The 22,106-nt window shown below is 35.0% G+C and overlaps 1 pseudogene across 1 annotated transcript in view; it reads right to left on the bottom strand.

Moving 5' to 3' along the window:
* The window catches only part of LOC309962569 (small ribosomal subunit protein uS5-like), a 40,585-nt pseudogene extending 22,250 nt beyond the window's left edge, over positions 1-18,335 (bottom strand). Inside the window, exon 1 of the transcript in view lies at positions 18,165-18,335. The product of the transcript in view is annotated as a small ribosomal subunit protein uS5-like (transcript). The remainder of the gene's footprint in view (positions 1-18,164) is intronic.
* Between the last annotated feature and the right edge of the window lie 3,771 nt (positions 18,336-22,106).

Raw genomic sequence — 22,106 nt, 5'->3', positions numbered from 1 at the left:
ACAAAATAGATAATGCCTTCTGAGTAATAATGTAAAAAATTAATCCAAAAGAAATGAAGAAAAGGATGCAAATGGATCAAGAGAATGTGATAAATATAGAAACTAGTCAAAGAAGATACAGCTTATGTAAAATAAGATTGCTAAGGAACACCAAAGCAAGAGAATAAAGTAAATACTAAAAATTATAATTCAAGACAATTATCTGGAGATTAAACAAGGAAAATGTCAGTCAGTAAGAATTCCTGGGGATTTATATTCATATTTCAAAAAACAATGACCACTCCTAATATCCAAATTGAGGTCCTGGAATCAATTTCCCACCAAAATAAATAAATAGGTGAATTGCCTGCTTCCAGTTTAGATGTAGAATGGCCAAAGGTGGACAAATTTTTACATCAGTGAGGATAATAAGTACAATATATCAAACCACATCAAATATACTTAAGTTCACCAGTTTTAAATAACACTTAAAAAAACATAATTGCTTATCTTTTGAGGATTCTAGAAAATCAACTCTTTAACAGTCGGTAAAGAAGGGAGAAAATCTATTCTGTCTTTCTTATATTAACTATGTCACTAGGTAGCTAAGACATGGAAGAAATGAAATATATATATTTAGAAATATATTCTAGTTTTGTAAAGAAGAAATTTTAGAATGAGAACAAATTAATTTTGCAATCCCTAGGGAATTAATTGAAAATTCATGGCTGTTAATATCACGACATAAGAGATAATCAAATAGTATATTCTTCCTAACTGAAGTAAACATGTTATCTATGAGGTAGACTTGCTAAAACATTCACCCTAAATTTAATTACACAAGGGATCCCATTATCCATTAACAAAAATTAAAAACGACAGAGACACATATTAAATTACAACATCGTGATCCAACCAGCAAAACCTGGATTGTGGGAAACTTCAGAAAAAATTATCTGACTTTTTAGACAAATAGGTAACAAATTATACAATAAAAGAGATCAAGGAGGAACACATAGATTTTTAAAAAATTGAAAAGAAGCAAAACTATGGAATAATAAAGTTATTTTAAAGAACATTAGAGTGTTTATCATAAAAGCCAGCATGCAATTGGAAGGGGCTAGTGGAATGTATATGCAGAATTTCTATTTTCTGACCTAGTAGCTGTTAAAAGTGTACTTGTCTTTTAATAATTAACGAAGTTCTAAACTTTTAAACATTTTTATTTAAATATAGAAACATTTGGGAGCTTGGGATTAGCAGATGCAGACTAGTATAAATAAGATGGATAGACAACAAGGTCCTACTGTATAGCACAGGGAACTAGAGTCAATATCTTGTGATAATGGAAAAGAATATGAAAAAGAATATACATATATAAATATATATATATATATAAAACTTTGCTGTACAGATGACTACAGATCAATAACTCTGTTAAAACATTCTCATGATTTAAGTATTATTTTTATATCACAGCAACTCCCATATTTTTCTTTATAAGTAACCAAAAGCATTATTTAAAGAATGGTACAAAGCTGAATGTTTACAATTGCATCTTCTGTTAAATTAAAAATCATTAGGCCTTCTTCTTTATGCTTGTAACTGAAACATAGCCCAACACAAGTGCCAGATCCAGCACAATTAGGCCTCTTCATCGAAGGCAAGAAATGAGACATTTTGACAGTTCTGGAACATTGTATTTCATGGGGCTCTGTGCACAGTTAAGTAGCACAGGTATAATTGCAGTACAATGGGAAAATTCAGTGCTCAATGACCTTCAAATTCTCCACTTCTTTGTGTGATGTGATGTGAAGGTCATATGTTAGTGCTGCCTGCTTTCTCTGTGACAGAATGGCATTATGTGAAATGCAACTGAAAATATGTTGAAGTTCTCAATCTCTGAAACTAGATTAAAGTTATATATTTGGCTCTTTTTCCTGTCTCCATAGCTTCTGTATATCTGCATCTGTGATTTTACAAATATAGAAAAAAAATATTTTAAAAGTCTTTGTTGACAAAAGTTTACATTGTGAGAGATATTTTCTCTTTCTCTTGTTAGAATGCTACAGCCAAACTCTGCTAGTTCCTGAGCCAGCCTGCCATAATTATCTTTAACAATGTGCTGCTTAATGTGGCAAGAATTCTGGTGATTTTTTTCCCAATTTTCTTGTCATAATCGAGCCAGTTTCATGTTTAAGTTCCTAAACTCCCTCTCAGTGAACTAGAACATGAAAGATAGAAACTTAGGTACAAAAAGAGGTCAAGCATCTATTCACTTAAAGTCGTGCTATATTCAAATTTTGAAGAACATTTGATATTAGAAGATATTTTTTGAAGAAAATTTTCAAGTTTAATTTTTGAAATCACCATTAAATTGACTAAGTGATAATCTCAATGGAGAGCCATAAGCTCTTAACTGAATCTTTAATAAAAATTGTTCTGTCTTTCAAAGTTTGCCTATAGTAACGGGACATGGTAAGATACTTGTTTTTAATTATAGGGTGCGAAAGTTGTGTTGATAACTGGCTTATCCAAAATAAGAACTCAGAAATTGTGTTTGAGGCTGGCACATCAGTTGAAAATAGGAGAAAACTCTTGGAAGAGAAGCAAATTCAGAGAAGGTTAGCCCCCAGGTAAGTAAATTATGCCCAAATACTTGGAAAATTACATACTGAATCACGTAGGGTGGACATGCTAAGCACATATGTTGAGCTCTGCAGAGCTTCTGAATGTTGATGTTAAAGATTTCTACTGTTATAAATGATCTATCAGTTATTCATAATTATTTCCTTTCTTGAAAAATGATATAAAATTGATATCTATTTTCACTTTCTTTTCTGTTTCATTTTACATTATGGATGAAAGAAAATCACTATCTTTAATGTTTGCAATTTTCATCATGATTTTTATCATTATAATCAATAAAACTGTATGAGATGACTTACCAGTCATTGCAAAATGGGATTTTCTTGAACTTACCCACTAGAAATTAATAACTCAAGGGATGTGAGCCTTCTGTATAATTAGATCTCAACAGGTATCTGTTGAATAATTGAGTTAATGACTTGTATTAGTGTATTGAAAATAACCTAATAAATATGTTCAGGTTAAGGTCTCATTCCCTTTCCACATTTTATTCACCTATTCTTTCAGAAAATCATCATTCTTTCACATGGCTGATGACCTTATTACTACTGACTCCAGAACAGAAGATGAAACTCAACTTTTGAATGAAAGAAGTAGCTACGAAATTAGCAGGTGGTGGACATAGCTGATATTTCATTTTCCTAACCCTTCTCATAATGGATCATGCTCCAAGAGTGTGACTTTATTTTCCATCCATAATGCAGAAACTTCTTTCCTTTTGCTGCCACTCAGAGACTGAGAACTTATTAACATTCAGAAGCTTTACAGAGAGTCTTCTTCAGCCCAAATATCACAGGAACTATTTTTTTCTTTGAAGGAATTCATGCAAATTTAAGAAAATGCTCTCCAAATAGTCAGTTTTCAGGTGCCCCAAATAAATATATATTAGGGACCCAGGTATAAGTTTTGAATGATTAAAACAGGCAAAATTATTTGATATTAAATAATTATATAATCTTAATATTACTATGATTTATTTTAAACATAATGGTATCAAATTGGCATGAGTTGGTATATTTTACACTTCAATACATATAAAAGTTACTATTAGCAACTATCACCATGTAAGAATAACTAGATAATATTGTAAACATATGGAGAATAGGAAATACTTGATTTTTCCAACTGATGCCAAAGTTGTAATGGGGTCCATTACTGACCACATGATTTTTAACTTATGTGACATTTTTATGTCATTATTACACCTCTTCTTCAAATGTAAGCAAATGCAGAAAATAAAAGTGGGACACTGACAAACAAAAAGAATTTAAAAATGTTTCCTAAGAAATTGATGTTGGCTTTTTATTTGCATATTTATTGTAAAAATGGCTCCCTTAATTTTTAGTTCATTAAATTTTTATATTAACAAAACTGAAGTAATCAAAATCTGGTCAATAGGAATATTTTGAGGAAATCCTAGAAACTAGGTCAGAGATAAGGTTTTTCTTTAAAATCTAAGAGAGATACATGTTCTATCACAACCACATTAAAACAGGAATTTATTTTCTTCTCAGACACTTTATGTACTTTAAGATGACATCCACTAGACACAGCACAAACTTATCCTATTGTAGTACTGTAGTAGTCACTATACTCTGCTTGCTGTCTCACATGTGCCTACTTGAGCTTTACTTCTACCTTACTATCTGCACATGATTAAATTTGTTACTAAATTCCACTACCACAGGGAACATTTTTTGTTTGTTTGTTTTTTACTCAAATGACTGAAAACTCAGGGCATTCAGCTGAAGTTAGTATTCCCTCACTTTATCTCTCTCTCTCTCTCTCTCTCTCTATGTATATATATATATATATATATATAGAATACATATAAAATCAAGATTTTATGGAGTCTTAGAGATATCTGACAATTCCCTGTAAATACCTTCTGTTGAATCACAAGAAATTTCAGAGTAGATAAAAAAGTTTTTATTCAATTAATTGTAGATTAATCTACTAGGACTCTTTCTTTCAACATCAGAGGCCATATGTTCTTCAGATCTGATAACTATGTTAAATGTAGTCAAATATAGTAAAAATATAGTATATGGTCTACATGTTTTATAAACATTCTATACTTTCTATAAATTGTATTACTATTTTCATGACTTCTTTTGCATCATTTTATTTTGATAAAACGGAACATACAGAAGAACTTTTGGTAAGTATTGACACAGAAGGGCAAAAATTAGGTGGTCAGTCTAGTATTATAAAGCAAAGAGTTTTATGCAACCATTTATAAATAGATTTTTGAGTCCTTGAATTAGGGTCTGCTTTCTCCTAGACTTGCTAGAGATCTACTGACCAATTATGCATTGTTTGATTCCACTTTCAAGAACAGTAACACAGATTTTCTTCAGACAGAGAACAGTACAATCTGTTACAAATTTGTTTATTGATTTTATAAATTTCCTGTCACTGACCACCTAAGTACATCTTCCTTTTATCTTGAAACTTTCCTTTTATTGGCCTTTTCTCTAGAAAAATAAACATATTACATCCACACAAATTTTGCATATTCTTTAAAATTATTGACAGATATGTTGAAGTTAATTCATATGCCATGAGTTAAGAATAAGTTCTTAGGGGTTGCTTTACCTTGAGCACCAGAACATACTTAATTTTGTTGTTCTTAGTAAATTAAAATAGATCAGAGATTTCAGGAAACCATGAAACTGAAATGGAACTAAAGTGGGATTAAAAATTTCAAATACAGAATTCCATACCAAATGCAGTGTCAGGCAATGCTTCGATCTCTTCTTAAGGCAGATAACATCCCTAAGCTGAGATCTAGCTTTGCTTATAGTGAGAACTGGGGCCAAGAACAGAGGTTTTTATCTGCAGCTTCCAGCAAAGAGCGAAGCTGGTGTTCTCCTCTTCTTACTCTGTTCAAAACAGAAATGACTGGTCAAGTATTCCCCTTGTCTCTTTTGGGTTTCTAACTGGCAGGGGTGGTGAAGGTTTCAAAATATTCTATTGAAAAAAAAAATCAAACGTTAGTTTAAACAAAAAGATATGATAATGGTCTACAGACATGACTTTTGTTTCTCTTTTCTTGCAGATACACAGCTTATTTTGTAGAAAGTCAACAGACGCTTTGGCACAATTTTCTTAATTAAAAAAGCAATGAACATGTCTGTTATCCACATTGCTTCCCATGAGGACAAATGTTGTGATATTAGGGAATCTTGGGGCTGGGGTGGCAGGTAGGGGCTTTTGCTCATTGTCTTGCCACCTGATTTTGCACATTATGAGTTGACTTTTGTTAAATTTACCTCTGTATTTTACCCTTCGTTTCAAGCTGGAGATTACCTTATTGTCATTCTTGTTGTCCTCATTTTTTTTTACTAAGAAACCTTTTTACTAAGAAATTGTGCATATGTTGCCAATAAATAATTTTAAAAAAAATTACATCTACTTTTGAAGCACTTTTCAAATACTTCATGTAACTGAATCAATAATGTATGTGTATTTCTCTTGATAAAACTACATTAAAATTAGAAATACCATAAAAAATTTGGTAATGCTTATGGTATGCTGAGAAAATATGGTGGAATTTTGTACTCTTTGTAAGAAAACGTTATGCTGATTTCCATTGCATTCATACACTCTGCCCCCATACCTTACGCATAGATTACCTATTTATGTCTGAGTTTATTTTGAATGCCTTCATCTCACTAATATCATCTGGTGGCTATTATATCTCTGTGTACTCTTTCTCCCAGAGTCAAAATGCTAAATGGAAATGCCATTGCATAACTTTAAAGAGTCTATCTTTATTTTGTCAATTTTTCTTTTTTTTTTTTTTTGCGGTACGCAGTCCTCTCACTGTTGTGGTCTCTCCCGTTGCGGAGCACAGGCTCCAGACGCGCAGGCTCAGCGGCCATGGCTCACGGGCCCAGCCGCTCCACGGCATGTGGGATCTTGCCAGACCGGGACACGAACCCGTGTCCCCTGTATCGGCAGGTGGACTCTCAACCACTGTGCCACCAGGGAAGCCCCAATTTTTCTTTTTAATGTGCATGATATGTTTCAAAATCCAGTAGTTAATATATTTTAATATATTTAATATATTTTAAGAAGATTCTAACATTAACAGGAAACTGCTTTATTGTTGGTATAGTAGAAAAATACATTTTAATTTTTACGTTAGCTTTCCTATATATGTTTTAGGTTTTGCATAAAATACACATTTTCATAAGTCAAAACTGGTCAGATATGGCAATTTCATATGGTCCGAGATAAACTGTTTATTTTAGAGGCAAATTGAATTCTGCTACATCTTAATGAATATGCATATTTCTCTTATGGCATATCTTTAAGAAAAGTCCTATTTCTTTATTTCCTGACTCAAAAATTATGCTTGTTATCTCTTGAGAGTTCGGAAAAATTATTTTATCTGTCTATCAACAAGGTCTCTAAAAGATCTAGCTGATGGATGGAGATTTCCACAAAGAAGTCAGTTAATTACTTGCCAAAATTTCTAGATGAGGAATCATGTTTTGTGTCATTTGGTTTAAAGATTCCAGCTGCTTTTTGTGTCTATCACAACATAGTGCATGCACTAAGCAACAATTTAGAGACAAGCTCTGTAAGTTGTTAAGTACAATGTTGGTGACTGAAGAACATTTCCAAGAGACAGAAAATTTTAAGTCAACTAGAGTAAAGTGTATATGATTAGCTTTCGCAGGATAGTTTATCTAGATCATTATTTTATACAGTTTTGCGACCTAAAGCTCAAAGCATTTACTCAGCATTCAATTCATATAACTTCTTAGAAATATTCATAAAATGTCAAGAACTTGGAGTTTCTGTTTCCACATGTAAGGAGCTTAGAAGTGACCATTCCATTCTAACAAGTTAAAAAGCTAAACAGGGGCTTCCCGGGTGGCGCAAGGGGTTGAGGGTCCGCCTGCCGATGCAGGGGACATGGGTTCGTGCCCCGGTCTGGGAAGATCCCACATGCCGCGGAGCAGCTGGGCCCGTAAGCCATGGCCGCTGAGCCTGCGCGTCCGGAGCCTGTGCTCCGCAACCGGAGAGGCCACAACAGTGACAGGCCCTCATACCACAAAAAAAAAAAAAAAAGCTAAACAGACTGAAAAATCAACAATTCTTCTTGGATTCATAAGAGAGATAAAGACACGGGGCCAACTGCTATCTCCCAGGCTGGAGAGACAGACAGGCAAATACGGGAAGTCATGGCTTACTGAAACTGAGACTCACGAGAAGAAACCTCCATGGGAACCAGTACCAGTGGAGGTAAACATGGACTGTAATTGACAAACTACTCCGCCTTTCCAGCCCACTGAACACAGCTGTGTATGATGCTTCTGGTATTATTTATAGTAGTGATGTTCTAACAATTTCATTTCCAAAAGTTCTTTTGAGAAGACATTTCTCTTGTATGATCTTTGAAGGACATTTACAATGTGTGATTTTATAACTTGATGTTATTATACGGTAGCAACCTGCTTACATTTAGAATGTGTAGATATAGCAAAATGGTCTAATATGCAAAATTTCCAGAAAAGTTTGAGAGCTTTTTCATAGGCAAAAAGACCTTCTACAAATGGCCCCCAAATCTTCAAAGAGTAGTGAGCATTTCTTATTCAACAAATGTGGAACATTATTCTACACTTTTTCTCTTCTAATATCAAGTTCAAGTAGAAAATCACACATAGGTAGGCTGCTGACCACTCTATCATTCTACTTTGGGAAACTGCTGGGCCTTGCTTGAACAGATGGAGTCTTGTCCATTTAGGAAACAAGAGTGACCCAAGGTCCCAAATCTTTGTGGCTCCAAGGCTCGAAGCTGTGTTGTTGGATCTGTGAAACATTATGTACCCAATTTCTTGAGTCAAGGAGACACCCTTCTTCCTGCATTGGTTTGTTATTGTGACCTTCATTCTTTCTACACAATTGTACCGTGAAGCAAGGCCTTGTTGGGTCTCCTCCGTCATTCTTTCACTTAGCATAGTGTTTTCCCAGTTGGACTATATTGTAGCATGTATCAGTATTCTATTCCTTTTTATGGCTGAGTAATATTCCATCATATGCTATATTATATTTTGTTTACCCAGCTATCAGTTAATTGGTATTTATGTTGTTTTCACTGTTTTGCTTTTATGAATAATGCTGCTATGAGCATTCATGTACAGATTTTTTGTGGGTTTGATTTTTGTGGGGGTATACGAACTAGTATAAAACTTCTGAGCCATATGGTACTTCCATGTTTAAGTTTTTAAGGAACTGCCCAGTTGTTTTCCATAGACATTAAACCATTTTACATTTTATGAGTATTCCTATTTCTCTATAGCCTCGTCTACACTTAGTGTTTGATTGCAGGTATCCTAGTGACTATGAAGTAGTATCTCTTTGTGGTTCTGGTTTGCATTCTCTTCATGACTAATGATCCCGAGTATCTTTCCACATGCTCATAGTTTATATAGATATAGATACATATATATATAGATAGATAGATAGATATAGATATATAGATATAGATATCTTCCTTGGAGAAATGTTTATTCAAACCTATTGCCCATTTTTAATTATTGGGTTTTAATAGACATTTCTTCAAAGAAGATATACAGATGAATAATATATACACAAAAGATGCTCAAGGTCACTACTCATTGTCTCCAGAAATATATAATGAACTCTTACAACTCAACTCAATAAAAGAACAAAACTGGGTTATTTGTCTTTTTATTGTTAACTTGAAAGAATTACTTTTGTATTCTCGATAGGGGACCTTTATTAGATATATGATTTGCAAATTTATTCTCCCATTATGCAGATTGTCTTTTCAGTTTTTTTGATAGTGTCCTTTGAAGTACAAAAGGTTTTAATTTTGATAAAGTCAATTATGTATTTTTTTCTTTTGTTAATTGTACTTTGATTTCACTTACAAGAAACTGTTGCCTAATCCCAGGTCACAAAGGTTTACGTGTTTTCCTTTTTTTATAATTTTATCACTTATATTTGGTTCTTTGATCCATTTTGATCTACCTTTTATAAATGCTGTAAGATAGAGAACTAATTTTACTCTTTGTATGGAGATATTCAGATGTCCCAGTGCCATTTGTTAAAAAGACTCTTTCTCCCTTGCTTTATTATCTTGACACCCTGGTGAAAATCTATTGGTGATAAATGATTGTGTTTACTTATAGACACATAATTCTTTTCAAATGGTCTAATATGTCTATGCTTATGCCAGCACTACATTGTCTTGTTTACAGTAGCTTTGTAGTAAATTTTAAAATTGGGAAGTATGAGTATTCTAACTTTCTTCCTCTGCTTCAAGCTTATTTTGGCTATTCTGAATGCCTTGAATTTCTATATGAATTTTAGGGTCAGCTTAACAATTACTGCCAAAAAAAAAAAAACTAGCTAGGATTTTGCAGAAATGATGTCTAATCTATAGCACAATTTAGAAATTATTGCAATCATCTTAACGATATTGTCTTCTAATCCATGAACACAAGATATCTTTTATTTATACAGGTCTTCTCTAATTTCCCTCATTAATGTTTTATAGTTTACACTGCATGAGTGTTGCATTTCTTTGTTAATTTAATTTTTAAGTATTTTATTTGTTGTATGGAAGTGCTCTATTAATTTCTGAATTGTTCATTGCTAGTATTTAGAAGTATATTTAATTATTTTATTTAATTTTGTAACTTGCAACATTGCTAAATTCACTTAATCATCATACTTGTGTGTGTACATGTCTATGTGTATTTCTTAGGGTTTTCTATATACAAGATCATGTCATCTGCAAATAGAGGTAGTTTTACTTTTTTCTTTCCAAGCTGAGGGTCTTTCACTTCAATTTCTTGCCTAATTAACTAGTCTATAACCTCTATACTGAGTAAAATGACAGTAGCAAATTTCTTTGTCTTGTTCTTTATCTTGGGGAAAAGTATTGAATATTTTACCATTAAGAATGAAGTTAGCAGTAAGTTTTTGTAATAAATTCCTTTTATCACCTTAAGGAAGTCTCCTTCTATTCTTAGTTTCTTAAAATGTTATATCCTGAATTTTATCAGTTGTTTTTCTTGCTCTACTAAGAAGACTATGTGTTTTTCTCCTGTATTCTATTAATATATTATAATACACTGATTATTTTTTTTTGTATTTTGAACCAAAGTTACATTTCTGGAATAAGTCTCAACTTGGGCATTGTGTTATCATTTTTTTTTGTTTTTTATTATGTTGCTGGACTAGGTTTGCTACTATTTATTGGAAATTTTAGTGTCAGTATTCATAAGAAATATTGTTCTGTAATATTCTTTTCTTGTGATATATTTGTATAGTTTTGAAATCAGGGTAATAATGGACAGATGGAATGAGAAGGGAAACAGTCCTTCTTTTTTTGGTTTTATTTTTGTAAGAGTTTGTGGAGGATTGGTTTTAGTTCTCTTTAAATTTTGGGAAGAATTCACCAGTGACATTATCTAGGCTTGGGCTTTTCTTTATAGAAAAAAATAAATAAATAACATCTTTATTGGAATATAATCACTTTACTGTGGTGTGTTACTTTCTGCTGTATTGCAAAGTGAATCAGTTTTACATATACCTATATCTGCATATCTGCTCACTCTTGCGTCTCCCTCCCACCCTCCCTATCCCATCACTCCAGGTGGTCACAAAGCACCAAGCTGATCTCCCTGTTCTATGCGGCTGCTTCCCACTAGCTATTGACTTACATTTGGTAGTGCATATATGTCCATGACACTCTCTCATTTTATCCCAGCTTACCCTTCCCCCACCCCCATGTCCTCAAGTCCACTCTCTAGTAGGTCTGCATCTTTATTCCCATCCTGTCCCTAGGTTCTTCAGAACCATTTTTTTCTTTCTTTTTAGATTCCGTATACATGTGATAGCATACAATATTGTTTTCCTCATTCTGATTTACTTCACACAGTATGACAGACTGTAGGTCCATCCACCTCACTACAAATAATTCAATTTTGTTTCTTTTTGTGGCTGAGTAATATTCCATTGTACATATGTGCCACATCTTCTTTATCCATTCACCTGTTGATGGATAACTAGGTTGCTCCCATGTCCTGGCTATTGTAAATAGAGCTGCAATGAACATTGTGGTACATGACACTTTTTGAATTATGATTTACTCCGGGTATATGCCCAGTAGTGGGATTGCTGGGCCATATGGTACTTCTATTTTTAGTTTTTTTTAAGGAAACTCTATACTGTTCTCCATAGTGGCTGTATCAATTTATATTTCCACCAACAGTGCAAGAGGGTTCCCTTATCTCCACACTGTCTCCAGCATTTAGTGTTTGTAGATTTTTTGATGATGGCCATTCTGACAAGTGTGAGATGATAGCTCACTTTAGTTCTGATTTGAATTTCTCTAATGACTAATGATGTTGAGCATTCTTTCATGCTTTTGTTGACATCTGTATATCTCTTTGGAGAAATCTCTATTTAGGTCTTCTGCCCATTTTTGGATTGGGTCGTTTGTGTTTTTGACATTGAACTTCATGAGCTGCTTGTAAATTTTAGAGATTAATCCTTTGTCAGTTGCTTCATTTGCAAATATTTTCTCCCATTCTGAGGGTCGTCTTTTGGTCTTGTTTATTGTTTCCTTTGCTGTACAAAAGCTTTGAAGTTTCATTAGGTTCCATTTGTTTATAATTGTTTTTATTTCCATTTCTGTAGGAGGTGGGTCAAAAAGGATATTGCTGTGATTTATGACACAGAGAGTTCTACCTGTGTTTTCCTCTAAGGGTTTTATAGTGTTTAACCTTACATTTAGGTCTTTAATACATTTTGACTTTATTTTTGTGTATGGTGTTAGGGAATATTGTAATTACATTCTTTTACCCGTAGCTGTCCAATTTTCCCAGCACCACTTATTGAGGAGGCTGTCTTTTCTCCACTGTATATTCTTACTTTCTTTATCAAAGGTGACCATATGTGTGTGGGTTTATCTCTGGGCTTTCTATATTGTCCCATTGATCTGTATTTCTGCTTTTGTGCCAGTACCATACTGTCTTGATTACTGTAGCTTTGTAGTATAGTCTGAAGTCAGGGAGCCTGATTCCTCCAGCTCCTTCTTCTTTCTCAAGATTGCTTTGGCTATTTGGGGTCTTTTGTGTTTCCATACAATTGTGCAATTTTTTCTTCTACTTCTGTGAAAAAGGCCATTGGTAGTTTGATAGGGATAGCATTGAATCTGTAGATTGCTTTGGGTAGCAGAGTCATTTTCAAAATATTGATTCTTCCAATCCAAGAACATGGTATACTCTCCATCTGTTTGTATAATCTTTAATTGCTTTCATCAGTGTCTTATACTTTTCTGTATACAGGTCTTTTGTCTCCTTAGGTACGTTTATCCTTAGGTATTTATTCTTTTTGTTGCAGTGATAAGTGGCAGTGTTTCCTTAATTTCTCATTCAGATATTTTGTTGTTAGTGTATACGAATGCATGACACTTCTGTGCTATAATTTTGTATCTTGCTACTTTACCAAATTCATTGATTAGCTCTAGTAGTTATCTGGTAGCAACATTAGGTTTCTCTATGTACAGTATCATGTCATCTGCAAACAGTGACAGTTTTCTTTTCCAATTCGGATTCCTTTTATTTATCTTTCTTCTCTGATTGCTGTGGCTAAACCTTCCAAAACAGTGTTGAAAAAGGTGAGAGTGAGCAACCTTGTCTTGTTCCTGATCTTAGTGGAAATGGTTTCAGTTTTTCACCACTGAGGACAATGCTGGCTGTGGGTTTGTCATATATGGCCTTTATTATGTTGAGGTAAGTTCCCCCTTTGACTACTTTCTGGAGGGTTTTTATGATAAATGAGTGTTGAATTTTGTTGGAAGTTTTTCAGCATCTATTGAGATGATCATATGGTTTTTTATTTTTCAGTTTGTTAATATGGTGTATCACATGGATTGATTTGCATATACTGAAGAATCCTTGTGTTTCTGGGGAAAAAACACTTGATCATGGTGTATGATCCTTTTAATGTGCTGTTGCATTCTGTTTGCTAGTATTCTGTTGAGGATTTTTGCATTTATTTTCATCAGTGATATTAGTCTGTAGTTTTCTTTCTTTGTGACATCTTTGTGTGGTTTTGGTATCGGGGTGATGGTGGCCTTGTAGAATGAGTTTGTGAGTGTTCCTCCCTCTACTATATTTTGGAAGAGTTTGAGAAGGATAGGTGTTAGCTTTTCTCTAAATGTTTGATAGAATTCTCCTGTGAAGCCATCTCTTCCTGGGCTTTTATTTGTTGGAAGATTTTTAATCTCAGCTTCAATTTAAGTCCTTGTGATTGCTCTGTTTATATTTTCTATTTCTTCTTGGTTCAGTCTCATAAGGTTGTTCTTTTCTAAGAATTTGTCCATTACTTCAAGGTTGTCCATTTTACTGGCATATAGTTGCTTGTAGTAATCTCTCATGATCCTTTGTATTTCTGCAGGGTCAGTTGTTACTTCTCCCTTTTAATTTCTAATTCTATTGATTTGAGTCTTCTCCCTTTTTTCCTTGATGAGTCTGGCTAATGGTTTATTAATTTTCTTTATCTTCTCAAAGAACTAGCTTTTAGTTTTATTGATCTTTGCCCTTGTTTCCTTCATTTCTTTTTCAATTATTTCTGATCTGACCTCTATGATTTCTTTCCTTCTGCTATCTTTAGGGGTTGTTTTGCTCTTCTTTCTTTAATTGCTTTAGGTGTAAGTTTATTTTTTTTATTTGAGATGTTTCTTGTTTCTTAAGGTATGATTGTATTGCTATAAAGTTCCCTCTTAGAACTGCTTTTGCTGCATCACATAGGTTTTGGGTCGTGTTTTCATTGTCATTTGTTTCTAGGTATTTTTTGGTTTCCTCTTTGATTTCTTCAGTAATCTCCTGGTTATTAAGTAGTGTATTGTTTAGCCTCCATGTGTTTGTGTTTTTTACAGATTTTTTCCGTAATTGATATCTAGTCTCATATGTTGTTGTCGAAAAAAGATACTTGATACAATTTCAATTTTCTTAAATTTACCAAGGCTTGATTTGTGACCCAAGTTATTATCTATCCTGGAGAATGTTCCATGAGCATTTGAGAAGAAAGGTATTCAGTTGTTTTTGGATGGAATGTCCTATAAATATTAATTAAGTCCATCTTGTTTAGTATATAATTTAAAGTGTGTGTTTCCTTATTTATTTTCATTTTGGATGATCTCTCCATTGGTGAATGTGGGGTGTTAAAGTCCCCTACTCTGATTGTTTTACTGTCAATTTTCCCTTTTATGGCTGTTAGCATTTGCCTTATGTATTGAGGTGCTCCTATGTTGGGTGCATAAATATTTACAATTGTTATATCTTCTCGGATTGATATCTTGATCATTATGTAGTGTTCTTCTTTGTCTCAGGTAATAGTCTTTGTTTTAAAATCTATTTTGTCTCATATGAGAATTGCTAATTCAGCTTCCTTTTGATTTCCATTTTCATAGAATATCTTTCCCCATCCCCTCACTTTCAGTCTGTATGTGTCCTTAGGTCTGCAGTTGGTCTCTTTTAGACAGCATATATATGGGTGCTGTTTTTTTGTCCATTCAGCCAGTCTATGTCTTTTGGCTGGAGCATTTAATCCATTTACATTTAAGGTAGTTATCGATATGTATGGTCCTATTACCATTTTCCTAATTGTTTTGGTTTTGTTATTGTAGGTCTTTTCCTTCTCTTGTGTTTCCTGCCTAGAGAAGTTTCTTTAGCATTTGTTGTAAGGCTGGTTTGGTGGTGCTGAGTTCTTTTAGCTTTTGCTTTTCTGTAAAGATTTTAATTTATCCATCAAATTGGAATGAGATCCTTGCTGAGTAGAGTAATCTTGGTTGTAGGATTTTCCCTTTCATCACTTTAAATATGTGCTGCCAGTCCCTTCTGGCTTGCAGAGTTTCTGCTGAAAGATCAGCTGTTAACATTATGTGGATTCCCTTGTATGTTATTTTTCCCTTGCTGCTTTTGATATTTATCTTTGTATTTAATTTTTGATAGTTTGATTAATATGACTCTTGGCCTGTTTCCCCTTGGATTTATCCTGTATGAGACTCTGTGCTTCCTGAACTTGATTAAGTATTTCCTTTCCCATATTAGGGATGTTTTCAACTATAATCTCTTCAAATATTTTCTCAGTCCCTTTCTTTTACTCTTCTTCTTATGGGACCCCTATATTTCGAATGTTGGTTCATTTAATGTTATCCCAGAGATCTCTGAGACTGTTTTCAATTCTTTTCAGTCTTTTTTATTTATTCTGCTCTGCTGTAGTTTTTCCACTATTTTATCTTCCAGGTTACTTATCCTTTCTTCCTCAGTTGTTCAACTATTGATTCCTTCTAGAGAATTTTTAATTTCATTTATTGTGTTGTTCATCATTGCTTGTTTCATCTTTAGTTCTAGCTCCCTGTTAAATGTTTCTTGCATTTTCTCTCTTCTATTTCCAAAATTTTGGATCATCTTTACTATCATTATTCTGAATTCTTTTTCAGGTAGACTGCCTATTTCCTCTTCATTTGTTCAGTCTGGTGGGTTTTTATCTACTTCTTCATCTGCTGTGTGTTTCTCTGTCCTCTCATTTTGCTTAACTTACTGTTTGGGGGGGTCTCCTTTTCCTGCAGGGTCGTAGTTCTTGTTGTTTTACATGTCTGCTCCCAGTGGCTAAGATTCATTCAGTGGGTTTTATAGGCCTCCTGGCGGAATGGACTAGTGCCTGTGTTCTGGTGGATGAGGCTGGATCTTGTCTTTCTGGCGGTCAGGTCTGTATTCATTGGTGTGTTTTGGGGTGTCTGTGACCTTATTATGATTTTAGGCAGCCTTCATGCTAATGAGTGGTGTTGTTTTCCTGTGTTGCTAGTTGTTTGGCATAGGGTGTCCAGCACTATAGCTTGCTGGTCCTTGAGTGGAGTTGGGTATTGGTGTTGAGATGGAGATCTCTGAGAGATCTTTGCCATTTGTTATTATGTGGAGCTGGGAGGTCTCTGGTGGATGACTGTCATGAACTCAGCTCCTCCACTTCACAGGGACAGGCCTGACACCTAGCCAGAGCACCACATAGCTCAGAATAAAATTTAGTAAGTTATTAAAATAAAAAATAATTATTAAAAATAGTAAAAAGTAAAAAAAAAATGAAAGAAAGAAGAGAGCCACCAAACCAAAAAACAAATCCACCAATGATAACAAGCACTAAAAACTATACAAAAAAAAGAAAAAAATAGGACAGACAGAACCCTAGGACAAATGGTAAAAGCAAAGCTATACAGACAAAATCATGCACAGAAGTGTACACATACAACTCAGAAAAAGAAAAAAAGAAAAAAAAAAATATATATACACATATATATAATTGCTCCCAAAGTCCACCCCCTCAATTTGGGATTATTTCTTCTCTATTCAGGTATTCCAGAGATGCAGTGTACATCAAGTTGACTCTGGAGATTTAATCTGCTGCTCCTGAGGCTGTGGGGAGCGATTTCCCTTTCTCTTCTTTGTTCACACAGCTCCTGGGTTTCGGCTTTGAATTTGGCACCACCTCTGCGTGTAGGTCACCTGAGGGCATCTGTTCTTCTCTCAGACAGGATGGGGTTAAAGTAGCAGCTTATTACGGGGCTCTGGCTCACTCAGGCTGGGGGGAGGGAGGGGTACAGATGCAGGGCGAGCCTGCAACAGCAGAACCCAGCATGACATTGCACCAGCCTGACGCATGCTGTGTGTTCTACCAGGGAAGTTATCCCTGGATCATGGGACCCTGGCAGTGGTGGGCTGCACAGGTTCCCGGGAGCGGAGGTGTAGAGAAGACCTGCACTTGAACACAGGCTTCTTGGTGGCGTCAGCAGCAGCCTTAGCATCTCATGCCCGTCTCTGGTGTCTGTGCTGATAGCCGCAGCTCGTGCCCCTCTCTGGAGCTCGTTTAGGTGGTGCTCTGAGTCCCCTCTCCTCACGCACCCCAAGACAATGGTCTGTTGCCTCTTAGGCAGTTCCAGACTTTTTCCCAGACTCCCTCCTGGCTAGCTGTGGTGCATTAGCCCTCTTCAGGCTGTGTTCACACAGCCAACCCCAGTCCTCTCCCTGGGATCCGACCTCCGAAGACAGAGCCTCAGCTCCCAGCCCCTGCCTGCCCCGGCGGGTGAGCAGACAAGCCTCTCGGGCTGGTAAGTGCTGGTCAGCACGAATCCTCTGTGTGGGAATCTCTCCGTTTTGCCGTCTGCACCCCTGCTGCTGAGCTTTCCTCCATGGCTCTGAAGCTTCCCCCCTACCTTGTTTCCACCAGTGAAGGGGCTTCCTAGTGTGTGGAAACCTTTCCTCCTTAACAGCTCCCTCCCACTGATGCAGGTCCCGTCCCTATGCTTTTGTCTCTGTTTTTTTCTTTTTTTTATTTTGCCTTACCCAGACATGTGGTGAGTTTCTTGCCTTTTGGTAAGTCTGAGGTCTTCTGCCACCGTTCAGTAGGTGTTCTATAGGAGTTGTTCCACGTGTAGATGTATTTCTGATGTACTTGTGGGGAGGAAGGTGATCTCCGAGTCTTACTCTCCTGCTATCTTGAAAGTCTTGCCTGGTGTAGCAGCTCCAATAGCCTTGAGAGTCACTTTTGGGGTCGCCAACGCAGGTGAAAGTAAAGGTGGAGTCTGAGTATCTGAAATCCGCTGCCCGGTTCACTGCTGCTGAAACCCAGGAGGCAGGCTCGGACACTCCAGGCATTCACTGGGGACTCGGAAAATTTTAATTATTTGTTCTCTTCCCTTTGACATCATCTCAAAATTCCAAATTTTTTGCCAGTACTCTATTTTTTAAACGTTTTTGTAATAACATCTGACTTACAAGAAAAGTTGCAAAAAACGCAAACAGTTTTCACATAGCTTTCTCAAATCCTCATATATTTACATTTCACACACTTGCTTTATTCTCTTTCATTCTTTATTTTTCCTTGGAAATATTGAGCATAATTTACAGGGATATGTCCTTTTAGCTCTAAATACTTCACTGTATATTTTCTAAGATAAATGATATTCTCTGATATAAAAAAAAAATATGATGGTCAAAGTCATAAAATTACATATTGATGTCTGTTTCTGTTCATGATCCAATATAACAACACACATATTTAATTCCATATTTGCTAAATATAGAACAGGTCCTCAGGGTTGCTTTTGTTTTAACAGTTGTGAAGAGTTAAGGCTAGTTACTTTGTAGAATGTCCCTCAGTGTGGGCCTGTCTGATGTTTTTCATAGATTCAGGTTATATACTTTTGGCAATAATACCAAAGAAATAATAGGTGTTCCTCTCAGTGTATCATGTCAAGAGGCATATAATGTTAATTTGTCCATTAAGGTGATGTTAATGTTGATCACTTGGTTAAGGCTGTGCCTGCTAGGTTTCTCCACTGTAAAGTTAATATTTATACTCTTGTAATTAATAAGTACTTAAGCAGAGATACTTTGAGACCATATAAATATTCTAATTTCATTTCAACTTTTGCTCACTAATTTTATCATTCACTGGTGATTTTTGCTCAAAGGAATTATTACTGTGATGACTACCAAGAGTGATGTGCCATTATCTTTTAAAGGAAAAAGTTCATCTCTTTCATACATAGTATAACCAAGCAAAATACCAGTACAAAAAAAGGAAGGATAACTTGACTTATTCATTAGATTCTATTGCTATTTCACACATTCTGATTTGTTTTATAATTTAAGATCTTGGGTTAGTTTATATATTTATAGTTGTTTTAGGCAAGTGTTTATTCAAAAGATAAAAGAATTTAAAGGGCAAAAGCAAAATCATTTCACGATTTAATTTTGACCTAGATATACATTTTTTTTTAATTTAAAACTTCAATGATTACTTTGGTTAGTTCAACATAACAATAGAGCATATGCGATTTGGCAAAATGCTTGTCATTGTCACAATCAATTTATACTTAGAACAAGCAAAGTATTCGTCACATTTTAGATGGAATTTATAGTGTATCAGAACAGAAGGAAGGCAATGATTGACAAAATGTTTATGTGACAGATACAATCACCATATAAATATACATCTGATGAACTTGAAAATTAACTTACTTTGTGGAACGAAGTGCATGTTTTTAGAATTCAAATTCCACCCTTCATTTCAGCTAAGAGAGAGTGAATGCATAAATCTAGTAAACTAAAACAAAATTATTTCCTTTACTAAGCCATTACAAACAACTGATGGCTGGGAGATGTAGAAGCCAGACCTTTTAAATCCCTAGGACATGTAATAAGTGACATACTGTTTTTTTTAAGGGAGAGAGATCATTATTTTACTTGATTATAGTATGCATTGATAAAATTTTAGTGAAATTTATTTTTATCTTTTTAGCATTCAGAACCAGAGATGCACATACAGTGAGTAGTTGAGCTATAATAATACCTTAGTTTCCAATCCTGGATTCCCTACCCCTCCTTCCTGTCCTCCCATTATGCTTCCCAGAGACTGGTTTTACTTTCTCCTGACTCTTTCTCAATATTATCTTTAGGACCTGGCTACAAAACTCCTCATGACTCCAAGAATGTTTACAACCCAACTTTCTTCCAGCCTAGCTCAAGTTCTCCACCCTTAATGCAATAACATCCTTCAGCTAACTCACAGCAGAGACAGCAAGACCAGAAATCAAAGGTAAGGAAAAGCAATGAGAGCCTGCCCTAGAGTTACAGTACCAGAGATGTTGCCAAATCTGAGAGATAAACTGCAGCCAGCATCCCTTGAGTCCCAAGGGGATAAAGCCTTGTTTAGAGTTTGCTGTATATCTTTAGTGTCACACAGGTCAAAAGGCAACCCTTATTATGCTATTAGCCTCAAAGAGAGTTCCAATTTTTTTTTTGATCCAGACAATGAATAAATGGAAATTTCTTTTTATTATAATGGCATACAAATGTTTTAAGTGGGGTAATTTTTTTTTTAAGGGAACACTATTTATTTATTTATTTTTTCGGTTGTGTTGGGTCTTCGTTTCTTTGTGAGGGCTTTCTCTAGTTGCGGCAAGCAGGGGCCACTCTTCATCACGGCGCACGGGCCTCTCACTGTCGCGGCCTCTGTTGTTGCGGAGCACAAGCTCCAGACGTGCAGGCTCAGCAGTTGTGCCTCACGGGCCTAGTTGCTCCGTGGCATGTGGGATCTTCCAAGACCAGGGTTTGAACCCGTGTCCCCTGCATTGGCAGGCAGATTCTCAACCACTGCACCACCAGGGAAGCCCAGAAGTGGGGTAATTTTTATTTAATAAAATTCTTCCATTTATTTCAAAATATTCATTGAGTCATTGAATTGAACACAGAAGAAATTGTGAGATAGTTGGAGGGAGGGTGGAAAAAAAACGTGTATTAAAGTCAGACTGATTTGAACTCAGAACTCCGTTCTGCAATGTACTACTGTGTGGCTTTAGCTTAATTTCATGCCCAATCCAGCCTTAGTTTTCAATTATCTTACAGACAAAATGTGGGTGTTTGTTGTTGTTGTTATTGTTTATTGATCTTATATCTTACCACACTGATGAACTTGATTATTAACTCCACTAGCTGTTTGTGTGGATTTTTTAGAGCATTCTTATATACAAAATCATTTCATTTTCATATATAGTTTGACCTCAGATTTTGGAGTTTAACAAAGCATTCTATGTACAGTGAATACATATAACAGATAATTGTCTAAGTTGGCTCTTTATTCTTTGATAAGAAGAAGCTTAAATGAAGATGGCTGGGGAGGAATGTCTTCAGTTATCTGCATATAGTTCTCTGATCTAATGGCAATTCTTAGGCCCAATATTAAGCTTTTTGAGAAAATCACTCAACTGAAATTATACAATAAGAAATAAACATTCTCAATTTAGATTAGCAAACACTCCTTTCTCAAGCTAAGTAAGATAAAAGGTCTTCTCCAGACATAGTTTTAAGCATGAAATTTTAAAACATTCCCTTGAAAAAGAGATCAGGCTGTCTCTTTTCGTTCATATAAACAGGAAAGTGAAAAGAAAGAACAAAATAACAAGAGAAAGGAGAGACAACAGTATTTCATTTATTTATCTAGTTATTTAGTTATTGCTTTTATTATCATCAGTGGCTATTACTGACATGACAAAAAATAGACTGAAAACTTAATTCTTGTGTAAACAAGAAAATTAACACTATCTTAACATATTTGCATTGAGGGAGAAGGGAACCAGTCTTTTAGCCTCTTGAAAATTTACAGTACATCTTCAATTTCAAAAGGCAAAAGAAAACAATTATTGTTTTAAAAGGGACAGCATTCTGTGTTATTTTATAAAAATCTTAAACAGTTGTGTCTCTGAAGTCACAGGTAACGAGGTGCAGCTCATCTCATAAGTATTTTGAGGTGGTTATACACACGATTATATTAGATTTTTTCATTCATTTCAAATCATTCTATTTTACATTGTTTAACTCCTCTGCCAAGTTTGATAATATACTACCAAACTATTCCCTGCTGAG

The sequence above is a fragment of the Leucopleurus acutus genome, assembly GCF_964270905.1.
Source record: "Leucopleurus acutus genome assembly, chromosome: 5".
In the NCBI taxonomy this organism is placed as follows: Eukaryota; Metazoa; Chordata; class Mammalia; order Artiodactyla; family Delphinidae; genus Leucopleurus; species Leucopleurus acutus.
The sequence above is the reverse complement of the archived record's forward strand: the minus strand, read 5'-3'. Positions and strand labels throughout refer to the sequence as shown.